The sequence below is a fragment of the Sus scrofa genome, chromosome Y (assembly GCF_054392235.1).
Source record: "Sus scrofa isolate SSC_HxYL_T2T_F1_AM1 chromosome Y, Sscrofa_HxYL_maternal_Yorkshire_Landrace_v2.0, whole genome shotgun sequence".
NCBI lineage: Eukaryota > Metazoa > Chordata > Mammalia > Artiodactyla > Suidae > Sus > Sus scrofa.
Genome location: NC_139402.1, coordinates 12820310 through 12835682, shown reverse-complemented (window position 1 = coordinate 12835682; position 15373 = coordinate 12820310). Strand labels below are relative to the sequence as shown.

The 15373-nt window shown below is 41.6% G+C and overlaps 1 protein-coding gene and 1 pseudogene across 1 annotated transcript in view; one reads left to right on the top strand and one right to left on the bottom strand.

Annotated features, from left to right (window-relative positions):
* The window catches only part of LOC146394372 (heat shock transcription factor, Y-linked-like), a 455151-nt gene that overhangs the window by 268000 nt on the left and 171778 nt on the right, over window positions 1-15373 (bottom strand). The window lies entirely within an intron of this gene.
* On the top strand, window positions 1648-8435 carry LOC110257922 (small ribosomal subunit protein uS5 pseudogene; annotated as a pseudogene).

The window sequence follows — 15373 nt, the reverse complement described above, 5'->3', positions numbered from 1 at the left end:
TTCCTTTGTTTCCCTTCTTGGGGCAGTTCCTTGCCCAGTGTCCTTTTTCTCTACAATACGCACACTGGTCCTTGTCAAGTGGGGTCCTATTGCCCAGGTTCCCTGACTGTCTAGGGCCTGACCTAATTTTCCTAAAATCTCTCTCTCTCCCTGCTGCTCTTCCCTTCAACCACTGCGGCCAAGATCTTAGTCAAATTCTTCTCTTGCCGTCTATCACGTCTTTCCTCCCTTTCTTCTCTCTCCTTTTCTTTTCTCTGTTCCTTCTCCTCTTCTGTCTCCCTTCTGTAATACACCTTCTCTGCTTCTTTCACTAGATCACATAACTCAGCCTCCTGTAACCCTTCCAGTCTCTGAAGTTTCTTTCTGATATCCAGAGCCAACTCCCCTATGAAGGCCAGGGCAACTGAGGCTTTCTGGGCCTCCGAGGTAGGATCAAAAGGGGTGAACCGCCTGAAGGCTTCCATGAGCCTCTCAAGAAATACCGAGGGAGGTTCGTTCGGTCCCTGCATCACCTCTCTTACCTTAGCCAAATTAGTGGGCCCTCTTGAGGAGCCCCGGAGACCCGCCACCAGAGCCTGGCGATAGATTTTCAAGCTCTCCCTACCTTTGGCCGTGTTGTAGTCCCAACCATGGCGAGTCAAGGGAAATCCCATGTCAATCTCATTTTGCAACTGCGTGGGTCGCCCGTCGGCCCCAGGAATATTTTTTCTAGCCTCTAACAGAATTCTCTCTCGCTCCTCGGTTGTGAAGAGTGTCTGCAGCAGCTGTTGACAATCATACCAAGTAGGCTGGTGAGAGAACATAAGGGACTCCACCAACCCCGTGAGGTGTTGGGGATCCTCCGAGGAAGGGGGATGGTTAGTTTTCCAATTATAGAGATCTGCAGAAGAAAAGGGCCAATACTGGAGGGGCTGCAATTGGCCCCCCGGCATGGGAGGGCCATAGGTGCGCAGCGGTAATATCACGATCTTGTCTGTCTGCTCTGGGGTGGCGCCCCTCTGGCTCCGAGTCCCGGCAGCAGGTCCCTCCACCACCGGAGCTCCAGGAGGGGCAGAGGGTCCCCTCGCAGCACCCTGTGCTGGATAAGGGGTTGGGGGAACAGGTTGGGGTTCCGGCCAAGTTGGCGGCTCCTCGATCTCGGGGTAGATACGAAGAGAGGGCTCGACTTTTTCGGCCGAGTGTTTGTTTTTCTCTCCAAGAGCCAGAATTCAGGGACCTGGATTTCTTGGTTTATTTAGCCATGGTTTAACCCATGGTGGAGGATCTTCTGCCAAATCTTGCCACGTAAGAATATAGGGCTCCTGATCAGGATGAGAGCCGGGTCCAGTCTGAAAAATAATTGTTTTAACAGCCAGGATAATTTCAGAATTAAAGGTCCCCTCTGATGGCCATCCAACATCGAATGTTGGCCATTCAGAGGCACAGAAAGTCTGCCAAGGTCCCTTCTTAACCTGAACTGACAAATTATGAGCCCTGGATTTAACTTCAGTCCAATGGTCGAGAGTCAAACTAAGGGGGGTCGTCACCGTCTGTCCCATATTAAAACTGTAGACAAGGACGCACAAGACAAAGACACACGAAACAGAAACCAACAGATCCAGACACACGCGACCCATCCGCGTCTTCCACAAGCAGGCAAAAAGTCCGATGGCCGTGGAGGGGGAAGCTTTCGCTTCAACAACAGAACTCGGTCCTCTGACCGACAGAAGGAGACCACCAGGCATCCCTGGCTCTCCCCACCTCCCGGGGCGTCCTCCAGGGCAGCAGCCTGTGATCCTCCTAGCACATCTGCTGATCACAGTCCTCCAGTCCTTACGGTCTGAGAGGACAGCTGCAAACCAAAAGCGCGCATCACCGAAAACAGACACTCAGAACAGAGACGCCGGCCGACACACACACGTTCCAAAGGGGATCCCTTTACCTCCAAGTCCGTTCTCGGGTGTAAGGGTGGTCACAGGATTTCCCGGCCAACGCACCAAATGAAAGGCCAGTAAATGAACAATACCCCTCGTCCGGGCTCAGAAGAGGCGACACCCCAAATCACTCACGAGAAGCGGTCTTGATGCAAACATCAAGAGGATTTTTATTCCAAGCGCGCTGGGGCCCACAGTCATACACCACGCAGGGGTAGAGGACTGCGGCCCCAAGGGCAGAATCGGGACAGCTTTTATGGGGTTCACAACAAAGCCTGTGTGTCACAAACCAATCATTTTAAAATATTGAGAGCCCACGCTCCGTGGACCAATCATTTTAAAATAGCTCCGGAGGTCCGCATCTGCGTAGGCTCCTGGGCAGAGTGACAGATTGCAGTTGAGATAGGTCATTAGGGCTTTCAATGTGTAATCAATTCTTCTATGGTGCCAGTCAGTTTTACAGAATCCAGATAAGCGATTAGTCAACTCATTTCCTGTTATCTTACTTAGGCCAGGATAGTAGGCCCTGGAAAAATAGGAACTGTGACCTTCTACCTATTTACTGGCATCAAGCAGGGTCTGGAATTCGGGGGCATTTAGAGCTTTTTATTAACTTCCTGAGTTCTGGGAGGGTTAGGTTGCATTTTCATCCTTTCAAAGGAAAAAAGATGATGGACAAATGCCAATGTTACCATAAAAGTGCTTAAAAACAAGCAATCATGTACAGGGTTGATGCTCATGAGAAACTTATGAAGCATATGTTTCCTTAATATCAGCAAAACTCCAATATGTAAGAATCAAAGGTAATTATGGAACTAAATGTAACACAATTAAAAATACATGTTACTTGGAGTCTTCCTGTGCCTCAGTGACTTTAGAACCCTGCTAGTGTCCATGAAGATGTGGGTTCCATCCCTGTCCTCATTCAGTGGGTTAAGGATCTGGCATTGCTGTGGCATAGGCCTGTGGCCATGGATTCCATCTGACCCCTAGTTCTAGAACTTCCATTTGCCATGTGTGTGCCCCCCATGAAAAGACAAAGAAAGTATGTCATACCAAATAGGCTAAATGTATGCAGAGAGAGTAGACAATTACATACAGGGGTGTGCTAAGGGATTGAAAAGGAGATAAGGTTTCTATGCTTTAGTCATATTTGTAAAAAAACAGAGCAGCAGTAGACCATAATAAATTGTAAATGTAAATACCTAGAACAACCACCACAAATGATACCCAGACATACATTGAAAAATGTTACAAGTAGGTATTCTGGCTGTGATGCATTCTGTTAAAAATCCAACTGCAGCATCTTGGGTCCTTGCAGAGGGGCATGTTCTATGGCTTGCCTGGCAAAGAGTGTTCAAGGAACCAGCATTCTCCCTGTGGCATAGGATTGCACCTGGGGCTCAGATTCAGTACCTGGCCTGGGAACTTCCACATGCCCGGGGACAACCTTGTTTTTTTAATGTAAGTATATCAAAGCAGATTTTGAAATTCTCTTCAAGTAGCCCACAATCATAACAATGATTTTTAGAAAGCCATGCCATAATTGTCATTAAATCATACAACAACATAAAGACATCAGCAGAAATCGAAAACATGATCCACTTACAACCCGTTCATAAGAAATTCATTTCAATCAAACAATCGAGACCGATTGAAAGGGAAAAGTGGAACAAAGATAGAAAGAAAAATTGATGAAAGAAAACCAAGAATACTTAAACCTATTAATATTAGATAAAGCAGATCAGAGAAAAGATAATATCATGGAAAGATACTGTATAATGATAAATGAACAAAACCCTAAAGAAAACAACACCGCAATCTGGGATGTCTTTGTACCTGAACATGTGCAGTAAACCTAAAAGAGTGGAAGAAATAGACAAATCTAAAATTACAACAGGACACTTCCATATTATTCTCAGTTCATAGAACTTGGCAGAAAACTAACAAAGATACAGAACTCAACAATACCAGGAGTTCCCATTGTGGCTCAGCAGGGTAAGACCCATACAGAGTCTCCAGGAGGGTTTGATCCCTCGCTTCCTTCAGCGGGTTAAAGCTACCAGTATTGCCACAGGTCACAGACGCAGCTCAGACCCAACATTGCTATAGCAGTGGCATAGGCTGGCAACTGCAGCTACAACTTGATGCCTAGCCTGGAAACTTCCACATGTCATGAGTGCAGCTATTAAAAAAAGGAAAAATAAACATCACTAACCAAGACAGTCTAACTTTATAGTACATTCTACCTAACTCAGAATACACACTATGTCCAAGGGCCCATGAATCCTACACCTATGCCAAAAACTACACCTCAACAAACTGAAAGATTCAAAACCATGCAATGGGCTGTCCTGCCATAGTGTACAAAAGTAAGATAAGCAGAATAGGAAAAGCACCACACACTTGGAAGCTAGTCCACAGTTCAAGCAAGAATCTTTTCCCAACCCCAGAGTCAAAGAACTGTCAAGAAAAACAAAATCCTACCCTCAATGAAAGAAAAAAGAAACTACAACCTATCAATTGAGATATAAATGCAGCAAAGCATTGCTGAGAGGAAAATTCATGACACAAAATGCAAACTTAAAAAAGATAAAATGGGTCTGTTACTAATCTAAACATCCTCCTCAAGGAACTACATAAAGAAAAAAAGGGCCTAAAGGATAAAAGGAAAGCAATTTAAAAGTTTAAAAAAATTAAGTGAAATGAAAGAGAAACAAGACATTTTAATGAGGACTCCCATTGTGGCTCAGTAGTTAATGAATCTGGCTAGGAAAGATGAGTTTGTGGGGTGAGTCCCTGGCCTTGCTCAGTGGGTTAAGGATCTGGCATTGCATTATGCTGTGGTGGAGGTTGCAGACATGGTGTGGATCCTGAGTTGCTGTAGCTCTGGCATAGGCCAGCAGATACAGCTCTGATTTGAACCCTAGCCTGGGAAGCTCCATATGCACAGGAACAGCCAAAGAATTGGGAAAAAGTCCAAAAAAAAAAAAAAGAAATTTTGATGAATCAAGGAACTGATTCTTTCAAGAGATCAATAAAAGTGATAAAATCTAAACTACCCAACAAAAAGAAGGGAAAGACATTTTATAGAATCAAGAAGGAAGTGGGCTTTCACTACATCCCTGCAATAATAATAATAGTAACAAAAATATAAATGTGAATACTATGAACATATAAGATTAAGACCTAGGTGATATGAACAAATTCTTCAGAAAGCATACACTGACACAGTTGAGATAACTTCTCCACTATAAATGATACTCAATTCTCAGGAGTTCCCTGGTGGCTCAGAAGGGTAAGGATCTGGCATTGTCATTGCAGTGGCTCAGGTCACTGCTATGGTGAGGGTTTTGTCCCTGGCTTTTGAAATTCTGCATACCACAGGGTTGCCAAAAAAGTTACTTACATCTTATGACTAAATGTTTAAGAGAAGTCTGCAGACCTAGATGGTCAATACTGGAGTATTTTGCCAATCATTTATAGAATTAACACCGATTCTACATAATGAGATAGAAATTGCAAAATTTCACCAAACAGTGTAAGAATTAACATCTGTTCTCTATGATCACCTCGAAAACATTAAAGGGTGGGGGGGCACATGTTCATTCATTTAATGAAGGCAGTATTAGCCTTACTCCAAAATTAGAAAAAAGCAATATAAAAAAAAGTCCAAATCCCATCATGGCCAGAGATGCAAAGAATCCCAGGGGAAGTATTTACTTGGAGATATATATACACAAGAGAGACACGCACAGAGATCATGATCACTGCCATTTGTTTCAATCATGCAAGACTGGTTGATAACTCTAAAATCATTGTGGATGGATTCAAACACTCTGCCATGTTAAATTGATGGAAGAGGAAAAAACACTTGATACAACAGCCAGTGAAGAAAAAATTGACAAAATTCTACACTCAGTCTTGATTTGAACATGTAAAGTTTGAACTATGAATGGAAGTGAACTTCCTCCACTTAAAACACCTATGAAAACTCTATAATGATATATTTAATGATGAAAGGCTGAACGATTTCCCTCTAAAACCAGAAATGGAGTAAAGTGTCTGCCATCACCACTTAGTAATGGACAGGAAGATCTAGGTAACATACTATGAGAAGATGTAAAAAGCAGGTAGGTCAGGAAGAAAGAAAGCAAGGAATTAAGAAAGAAGAAAGAAAGAAGAAAGCAAGCAAGCAAGCAAGAAAGAAGGAAAGAAAGAGAGATAGAGAAAGAAAAAGAGAAAGAGAGAGAGAAAGACAGAAAGAAAGAGAGAAAGAGGAGTTCCCGTTGTGTCGCAGTTGTTGTCTTATCCAACTAGGAAACATGAGGTTTTGGGTTCGATCCCTGCCCTTGCTCAATGGGTTAACGATCCGGCGTTGCCGTGAGCTGTGGTGTAGGTTGCAGAGGCGTCTCGGATACAGCGTTGATGTGGCTCTGGTGTAGGCCAGTGGCTTCAGCTCCGATTAGACCCCTAGCCTGGGAACTTCCATATGCCGAGGGAGCGGCCCAAGAAATGACAAAAAGACAAAAAAAAAAAAAGAAAGAGAGAAAGAAAGAGGGAAAGAAAGAAAGGAAAGAAGGAAAGAAAGGAAAGAAAGGAAGAAAGGAAGAAAGAAAGAAAGGAAAGAAAACCTTCCCCGTTTTCAGATATGATTGCACACCTATAAATATACCAGAGGATACTAAGAAACACACAGAATCAGAGAGTTCAGAACAGACACAGGATACTAGATCAACATACACAAACATGTACTCCTAACAAAGGGACACAGATATTAAAAGTGCAGTACTATTACAAATTGTTTAAAAAGAAGTGAAAATATACCAAATTCTGGGGCTGGGGATTAAAAAATGAAGAAAATATGGAGCTGCACTCTGGATTGGAAGTATATCAATGGATTGGAAGATTCAAGGTATTTTGAAAATAATGGATTCTAGTCAAATGGCTCCTTGAGTTTCAGATTTAACCCAACTAATATAAAAATCCCAGCAAAGCAATGGTGGCTAGAAGACTGCATTTAACTGGCAGAGACAGATATAAATTGGACAGAAACAAGAAATAAAACCTTCCCTGTTTTGTCAGACAGAATAAAGAGCTCAAAAACATAACCATGTTCTTACATCTATGTGTTTCTACACAAAAGTGCAAACACAATTTAATGGAGGTATGAGAATCTTTTGAGCAGGTGACTATCATAGGCAAACAACAACAAATGTGAAAGTATTGAAATAGATGAATATCGCACACAAACTACAACAACAAAAATTTAGGTATCACCACAGTGAACAATTACGTAAATTGGAGCAAGATTCCACACAAAATATACAACCTATACAAATCTTTGGAGAAAAAGTGAAAGTAAGATTTTTTTCAAATTTAGGATTAGGCAAACTGCCAGATTTGATACCAAATGCATTGTCCATAAAAGAAAATATTAACAAGTGAGTACAAACTGAGTCTAAATATTTTTAAAATTGTGTTCTTTGGAAGTCTCTGTTAAAAGGATAACAAGAAAAGCTAAACCTTAGAAGGAAGTATCTACAAACCACACTCAGTTTTCCAATACAGATCAATTTCCATAAAACCACTTGAACCTCAAAAATCTAGAACTCGCTTCTTCATGAAAACACTAAAAGGCAGATGATGCTGGTGTTGTGGGAGGGGCAAGAGGCTCCAGGAAGGCTGGAGGCTTTGGGCACCTACAGCTGGAGACCAAGGCTCTTCCACAAAGGCTTCCGGAGCTTCAGCGAGGCCAGGGTCATGGCCCAGGCAGATGAGGACAAGGATGGGGAGCTTGTGGGGGCAGAGCTGAGGACAAGGAAGACAAAGCTCCCAATCACCAAGGTGGCCCACCGAGTCAAAGACATGAAGATCAAGTCTCTGCAAGAGATCTCTCTCTGTGCTCTGCCCATCAAAGAATCTGAGATCATCGACTTTTCCTGGGGGCATCCTTCAAGGACCAGTCTATGAAGATGATGCCTGTGCAGAAGCAGAATTTGCTGGTCGGAGGACCATGTTCAAGACATTTGTCACCACTAGGGATAACCAACGTTGGTTTTGGTGCCAAATGCTCTAAGCTGGTATCCACTGCCACCCATGGGGCCATCATTCTGGCCAAGCTCTCCATCATCCAGGTGCAGTGTGCCAGCTCCTGGGGGACAAGATTGGCAAGCCACATATCATCCCTTGCAAAGTGCCTTTCCACTGTGGCTCCATGTTGATGTGCCTCTTCCCTGCCCCCAGGGCCACTGGCATTGTCTCAGCCCCTGTCTAAGAAGCTACTGCTGATGTGGAATTGATGACTGCTACACTTCTACCAGGGGCTGCACTGCCAAGCTGGGCAACTCCCCTGAGGCCACCTTTGATGCCATTTCCAAGAGTACAGCTATCTCACTCCTAATCTCTGGAGAGATGGTGTTCTCCAAGTCTGCTTCTCAGGAATTCACTGAGCACCGTGTCAGTACCCAAATGAGAACCTCTGTGCAGAGGGCCTAGGCTCCAACTGTGTCCACCACATAATTTTATATTAGAGGAATAAAATGAATGAATCTGGAAAAAATCCAACTCAATGAAATACCTAGTCAATGATTAATATTGAAGGCTATCTGAGAGTTTATTGCATGTCCTTGTTTGTTGCATTTCCCCAGGAGAAAAAAGAAAAAACAATTCCAATCTTTAAAATCACCCAAAACAAGCAAACAACAAACACAAATTAATCCAGACCACTAGGCTTAATTAATTATCATGTGAGGTTCTTTTACTTAATAAAATTCTCCATTACTTGTTTTTCTTCCCAAAGCAACTTCAATATAATCCTTTGCCACAGAGAGTAAAGTAGCATAATATTAAGGATACCTATATCAGAGTTCCTGCTCTCTCTCAACAGGTTAAGAGCCCAACATGTGTGCAATGATATGGGTCCCATCCTTTGCCTGCCCAGTGGTTAAGGATTAGGCTTTTGAGGCAAACTGAGGATTTTAGACTACAGATGCAGCTCAGATCCTGGATATATCACATCATTGCCAGAGCAGCTGCAGCTACATGTGTGCACCGAGCCTGGGAATTTCCCTATGCTGCACTTGCAACCCAAAAAGAACAAATACATGCACAATAAAGGTTCCTATGAAGAAAGCTGTTGTTGCTTTCTGTAGTATATGTGGGTTTTTTTTTTTTAATCTTATATATAAGTCAATAACATGCATATAAAATGTGGTCTCCTTTCATTTAACTTTAAAATAATGGATTTTTACTATTTTACATTGTGTATAAAACTTTAAGACTTCTCTCATTTTGCCCTTTTGCAGCAAGGAGAACAAAAGCAGTTGGCATTGAAAACAACCATTACTTCCATGATAGGCACACTGAAACAGAAACAAGCCTTAGGAGTAAATCTGTTAAGAAGCACGTGTTTTCTGCATCTGCTTCATGTCCAGCACCATACCATCATTTTTTGTTTTGTGGCCATTCTCAGTAAATCTCCCATGACTAGTAGGTAACACATTTGCATGAAGACTTTGTACCTGAAACTCATTTTCTATTTTCTGAATCTGTGTCTATGAATTCTAGGACTTGCCTTTTATATCAAAATACATGTAGATAGGTTTATATAATAAGAACAAGTCTACGCCTTTTACATACTGGTTTTTAAAAGACAAATGCTACTAAATGCATCAAGTCCTTTACCATTTGTGATTGTCTCCATGGAAACACTACCTGGTGAGTAGATATAGCATAATTAATGGCACATTAGGCTAATTAGAAAAGTATTTTCCAGGGAGTTCCTGTCGTGGCGCAGTGGTTAACGAATCCGACTAGGAACCATGAGGTTGCGGGTTGGGTCACTGGCCTTGCTCAGTGGGTTAATGATCCAGCATTGCTGTGAGCTGTGATGTAGGTTGCAGACGCGGCTCGGATCCTGCGTTGCTGTGGCTCTGGCATAGGCTGGTGGCTACAGCTCCGATTGGACCCCTAGCCTGGGAACCTCCATATGCTGTGGGAGAGGCCCAAGAAATAGCAAAAAGACAAAAAAAAAAAAAGTATTTTCCCTCTACTTCACTTCATCAGCGTATACACAAAAATGTTGATTGATATTTGTTCTCATACCCCAAAGTACTTTTCAAAAACATTTCACTTTTCACTATCATGGTCAAACTGAAAAAATACTGCAAATGTTGTAACGAAACCATAGCTTACCATAGTTTTCTTTTGTATTATGCTACACAACTCTCTTTGCCAAAGCATTATACCAACGTTAACATATACTAATGAAGAATTAAAGCTATGTATGTTTCTAAATACATTTAAGTGCTGAAGCAAAAACCACCCATGTGAATATCCCAAGTATTTATCAAAATACTCCAAGATGTCTCCAGTCCCCCTCCCAGACACCCATGACCCAGGGCTGAGGTGGCACATAAAGAACCCAGCTTTACAGGAAGGAGCATCAGAACCTTCTGGACAAACATGATCGCAGGCAAGACTCCTCTGGGAGTGCAGCAATCAGGGAAGAACAGCAGAAGCAACAGCTGCTGAGGGTCTGGGATGGCATCATGCTACTCCAGGGGAGCAGCCCACTGGGGTCTGTCCAAGCTATCACCAAATCTTCCTGAAAGTTGCTGGTGGTTGTTGTGGTTGGCATCAAGCTAAGCAAAATACATACAGGAATACTGGCTATCCTTTGTACAATTTTACTTTACCTCTAGTTGATTTACAGTATTCTGTCAATTTCTGTGGTACAGCATAGTTACCAGTTATTCACATGCATTCATTTTCTCATGTTATCCTCCACCGTGTTCCATCACATGTGATTAGATATGGCTTCCTGTGCTATATGGCAGGATCTCATTGCTTATCCACTAAAATCTAAGAGTTTGCATTCACCAACCCTGACTTCTTCATCTATTCTACTCCCTCATCCCCTCCATTGGCAACCACAACTGTGCTCTTCAAGTCATGAGTTTGTTTCTCTTCTGTTGACAGGTTCATCTATGTCCTGTGTTGTATTCCAGATATGGTGATATCACACGGTATTTTTTTTTCTCCTCCTGACTTACTTCTCTTAGTACGTGTGTCTCTAGTTCCATTCATGGTGCTGCAAATGGCATTATTTTTCTTCTGTTTTATGGCTGAGTAGTAGTCCATAATGTATGCACTGTGGATCTTTTGCTGATTGTTAGAGACCACTGAACTGCTGAACTCTGCCGAAAGCAAACTCGGTAGTGCAAAAGCACAATAAGCCAAGAAATGTTTGTGATGGCAAAAGACAGATGAGCGTGCTTGCCAATGGATGCAAGGTTCTGAAGTGCAGGGTTTCCTTTCAAAATAAAAAGGGGCTATATAAATGAACCATGCTGTTCTCTAGGCAGCTGCACTATATCCTAGAGGTACATATCTGTGAGTTTTATTTCAAGTAGTCTCCCTATATCTCACTAAGTGATAGCTTTGACATTCCCCAAGCATACTTTTGCTCACTAACCTAAACAGGTCACATTCCCTCATAAAAGTCTTGTGGGCTAGAGTCTATAGGCCTTTGTTCAGAGGAACAGAGTGCCTCCTGGTCCCCCACTTTTAAAATGTAAAAAGTGTCTGATGTTTTATATTCTGTGTTATACCTCTTTCAGGACACCCATTGACCTGCAGCACAGGACAAGAGAAGAGTGGTGTCCAACCTGGGGCTGGAAGAGAAGGTCAGCTATGAGTTGAAAAAGGAAAAAAAAAGTTCTACCAGGAGAGGGAGGAAGTGAAAGTACAGAATGCAAAGTGGCTAGTCTGGCACTCCATGGAGTCTCAACTGTGAGCTGGCAAGTAGAAACTGTAAACCAGGATAACAATGGAGATGAGTCAATCACAATAAATTACATAATATATTCAATTGCTTAAAGATATGTTGAAAGAGTCCAGGGATTTGATAATAGAGTCTAAGGTAGCGGCATTGTTTGACACTGTTCTAAACATAACCCTTGGTCTCCAGGTGAAGGAAGTATGGAACCAGAATGTTGGGATCATGTGGGAGAAAATTTAAAGCACACCCATCCTTCTGGGTCATCTCTTTCTGTTTCTGTTTTTTCCACATGGGGACTAACAAGGACATTTTGGAACCCTTGTGGGAACATAAAGAAAAGACCATGTCTTCTGTTCCCCCTCAACCTCAGGAAATGCCTTTCTTGATGAGAATTTAAATAAAATGTTAGCTGTGGAAGCAGCACTAACTCCCCTTCCATCAGCCCTAAAATCTGCATGCCCTGTAACTATTTTCCCTGACCCTTAAGTCACAGGGCAAAATATGCATACACACATCCCCTTTGATTTTGAAGCTCCTAAGCCTCTTCATGATGGTATGGTTCAGAATGTAGTTGCAGCTCCCTTTACTATGAGCATGGTAGAAAGCATGTGGACACTCCATCTTCCCCCATGGGATTGGCATATGAGGGCCAAAGCCACTCTATATGGTGGAGATTATTTCATTTGGAGGTCTATTCTATTGGACTTCTGTCAGGAACAAGATGGTTTAAGTCAAAGAAATAATGTTCACATTTTTTTGAAATGTTGGTAGGGACAGAGCCCATTCTTGACCTGGAAAATCAATCCTTGGGCATATGAACAGCTGTGTGTAGGAGTCCAATGGGCCTGGATGACACTTCCTGATTGGGAAACACCCAAGCATCTATTGTACAATATCTTCAAGGCCCTACAGAACCTTATCCACAATTTGTGGACCACCTAACTGAATGGGATGGTGCCAGGTGGTACACTCTCAAGCAGCTGAGATGTCAATGAATCAATTGGCATATAAAAATGCCAATCACAGCTGTAAAAGGGCAATGGCCTCTGTAAAATTTCAGGGGGCATCTCTGAATTTGTGAAGGTGTGTCAAGATGGAGGGAGTACAGGTCATACTCAAAGAGTGCTTGTTACAGCATTAATAGGAACACACTTTGAATCAGGTCTCTTTTGTACCTGACAGGTTTTACACAGGAGGATCTTTTTTATGGCTAAAACTTCAAAATTAGTTCCTCTCATGTCCAAAAATGTCTACTTTACCAGATATGCATTTAGAGGGTGCCCTGTGTAATTACACAGGACACATGGTACCCAAGCCTTTTTGTCTTAGCCATAATGCTACAATATTGCCTTGGATTGTGCCTATGCATAATCAGGTCTGGTTGATAGAAACTCCAAAAGGAACAAGGCAAAAATCCCTAGGTTGTTGCTATCAATACTAAGTATTTGCAAAGTAACATAGTCACAATATGATAAATATGCTAAGCCATCCAAAAAGATTTCTAAACAAGCCCTTTCCTGGATACAGGGAGAAACAGAATGGGATGATTGCATGGTGAATACACCTTGAGTTTTTGTTTTCTGTTTTTCCTATTCAAAACAATAGGGCAATAAATTGGGGACCTAACAGAGAATTTGGATCTGCTAATAATAAAATTCTTAGGCTGAGAAAATGGAAAGGGGAACCAATTCACTTGCAGACAATTCTAACTTGCAAATACATTGGCCCACTTTGGGATTTACTGGCTCAAAACTAAAAATTGGAAAGGGGCCACTGCAAAATACTCAATGGAAATTAGCTGCAGCCTCACAAATAGTTTCCTTATGGGATGTAAATTATACTATGATAAACAAACGTAATCATCTGAATACCTTTGGATACCTCCCTTATTCATTCTATCTGGATTCAGACTGGTGTCTTTGCTTCTTATGTGCTTATGGTAGGAAAAGAGTTATAGGTCTCTTTTACTTCTAGTTCTCAGATATACCATAGACAATGCATGAATTGTTATTTACATCATGTGTTAACAAATAAAACAGGCAAGCATCTATTATGGTGATGTATCAACCTACTGCAATCTGGCTAAATGTACATCCTGCTGAACCTTGGGAACAAAACCCCACGTTACCTAATTTACACAATGTATTTCAGAAGAGCCTCTACAGAGGGAAAAAAAAATGATTGCTTTGATTCTTGGAGCTATAGTTGCTATTATTGGAATGATAATAACTTCATCTGGTCCTGGGCTTTTATTTGTAGGATGTATTTTGATGACTTATTCCATTTAATTTCTAGTGATTGGTGTGTTCATTTGATCTATTTTTTCCATGATTCACTTGGCTGGCTCTGCAGCTCTAGGAAGCTGTGCATTTCTTCTAGGTTGTCCAATTGGTTAGCATATAATTGCTCATAGTATTCTCTTATGGCTTTGTGTATTTCTGCAGTGTGTGTTGTAATTTATCCTCTTTCATTTCTCATGTTATTTATTTTGGCTTTTGTCTCCCCTCTTCTTTGTGAGTCTGCCCAGGGGTTTGTCAATTTTGTTTGCCTTTTCAAAGAACCAGCTCTTGGTTTTATTGATTTATCCTATTATTTCTGAATGTTTTTATTGTGTCCCTTGATGATCTTTGATTTCCTTCCTTCAGCTGACTTTAGGTTTTGTTTGTCCTTTTTCTAATTCATTTAGATGTTGGGTTAAGTTTTTAATTTGTGATTTGTCTTCTTTTTTGAGGACGGCCTGTATAGCTATGAATTTGTCCCTAGACACTGCTTTTGCAGCATCTAGGTGGAATGGATGTGTTTGCATTGTCGTTTGTCTCAAGGTATTTTTTAATTTGCTTCTTAATTTCCTCATTGCCCCATTGGTTTTTGAGTACCATGTTGTTTTGTCTTCATAAAGTCCGTTTTTTTCTCATTTCCTTTCCTGTGGTTGATTTCTAGTTTCCTGCCATTGTGGTCATAGAACATACCCGAAGTAAATTCTATACTCTTAAATTTGTTGTGGTTAGTTTTGTGCTCCCATATGTGATCAATCTTTGAGAAAGTTCTATCAGAGCTTTCTGATTAATGTATAGTCTGGTTAATTTGGATGAAGTGTCCTGAAAATATCAATTAAGTCTTATATTGCTATTGTTCTCTTTAGAATCTCTGTTGCTTTATTGATCTTTCTGTCTATATGGTCTGTCCATTAATGTGTGAGGTCTCCTATTATGACTGTATTCTCATCAATTTCTCCTTTTATGTCTGTTAGCATTTGTGGTATGTATCTGGGTGCTCCTATATTAGGGGCATGTATATGAATGATGGCAATAACTTCTCCTTGAATGGATACTTTTACCATGAAATTGCATTGTTCTTTTTTATTGTTATGTCCCCAAAACAATATGTTTTTCCCACTGTATAGCCTGCGGACCCAGCTGCATATACATGGATACATAAATATTTCTCCCATTATCATGCTCCATCATAAGTGTCTAGACATAGTTCTCAGTGCTACAGAGCAGGATCTCATTGCTAATCCATTCCCAAAGCGATAGTTTGCACCTGGTAACCCCATGCTCCAAATCCATCCCACTTGCTCCCCCTCCCCCTGGGCAACAAGGCTATTCTCCAAGTGCATGATTTTCCTTTCTGTGGAAAGGTTCCTTTTTGCTGTATATTAGAGATCAGATATGAG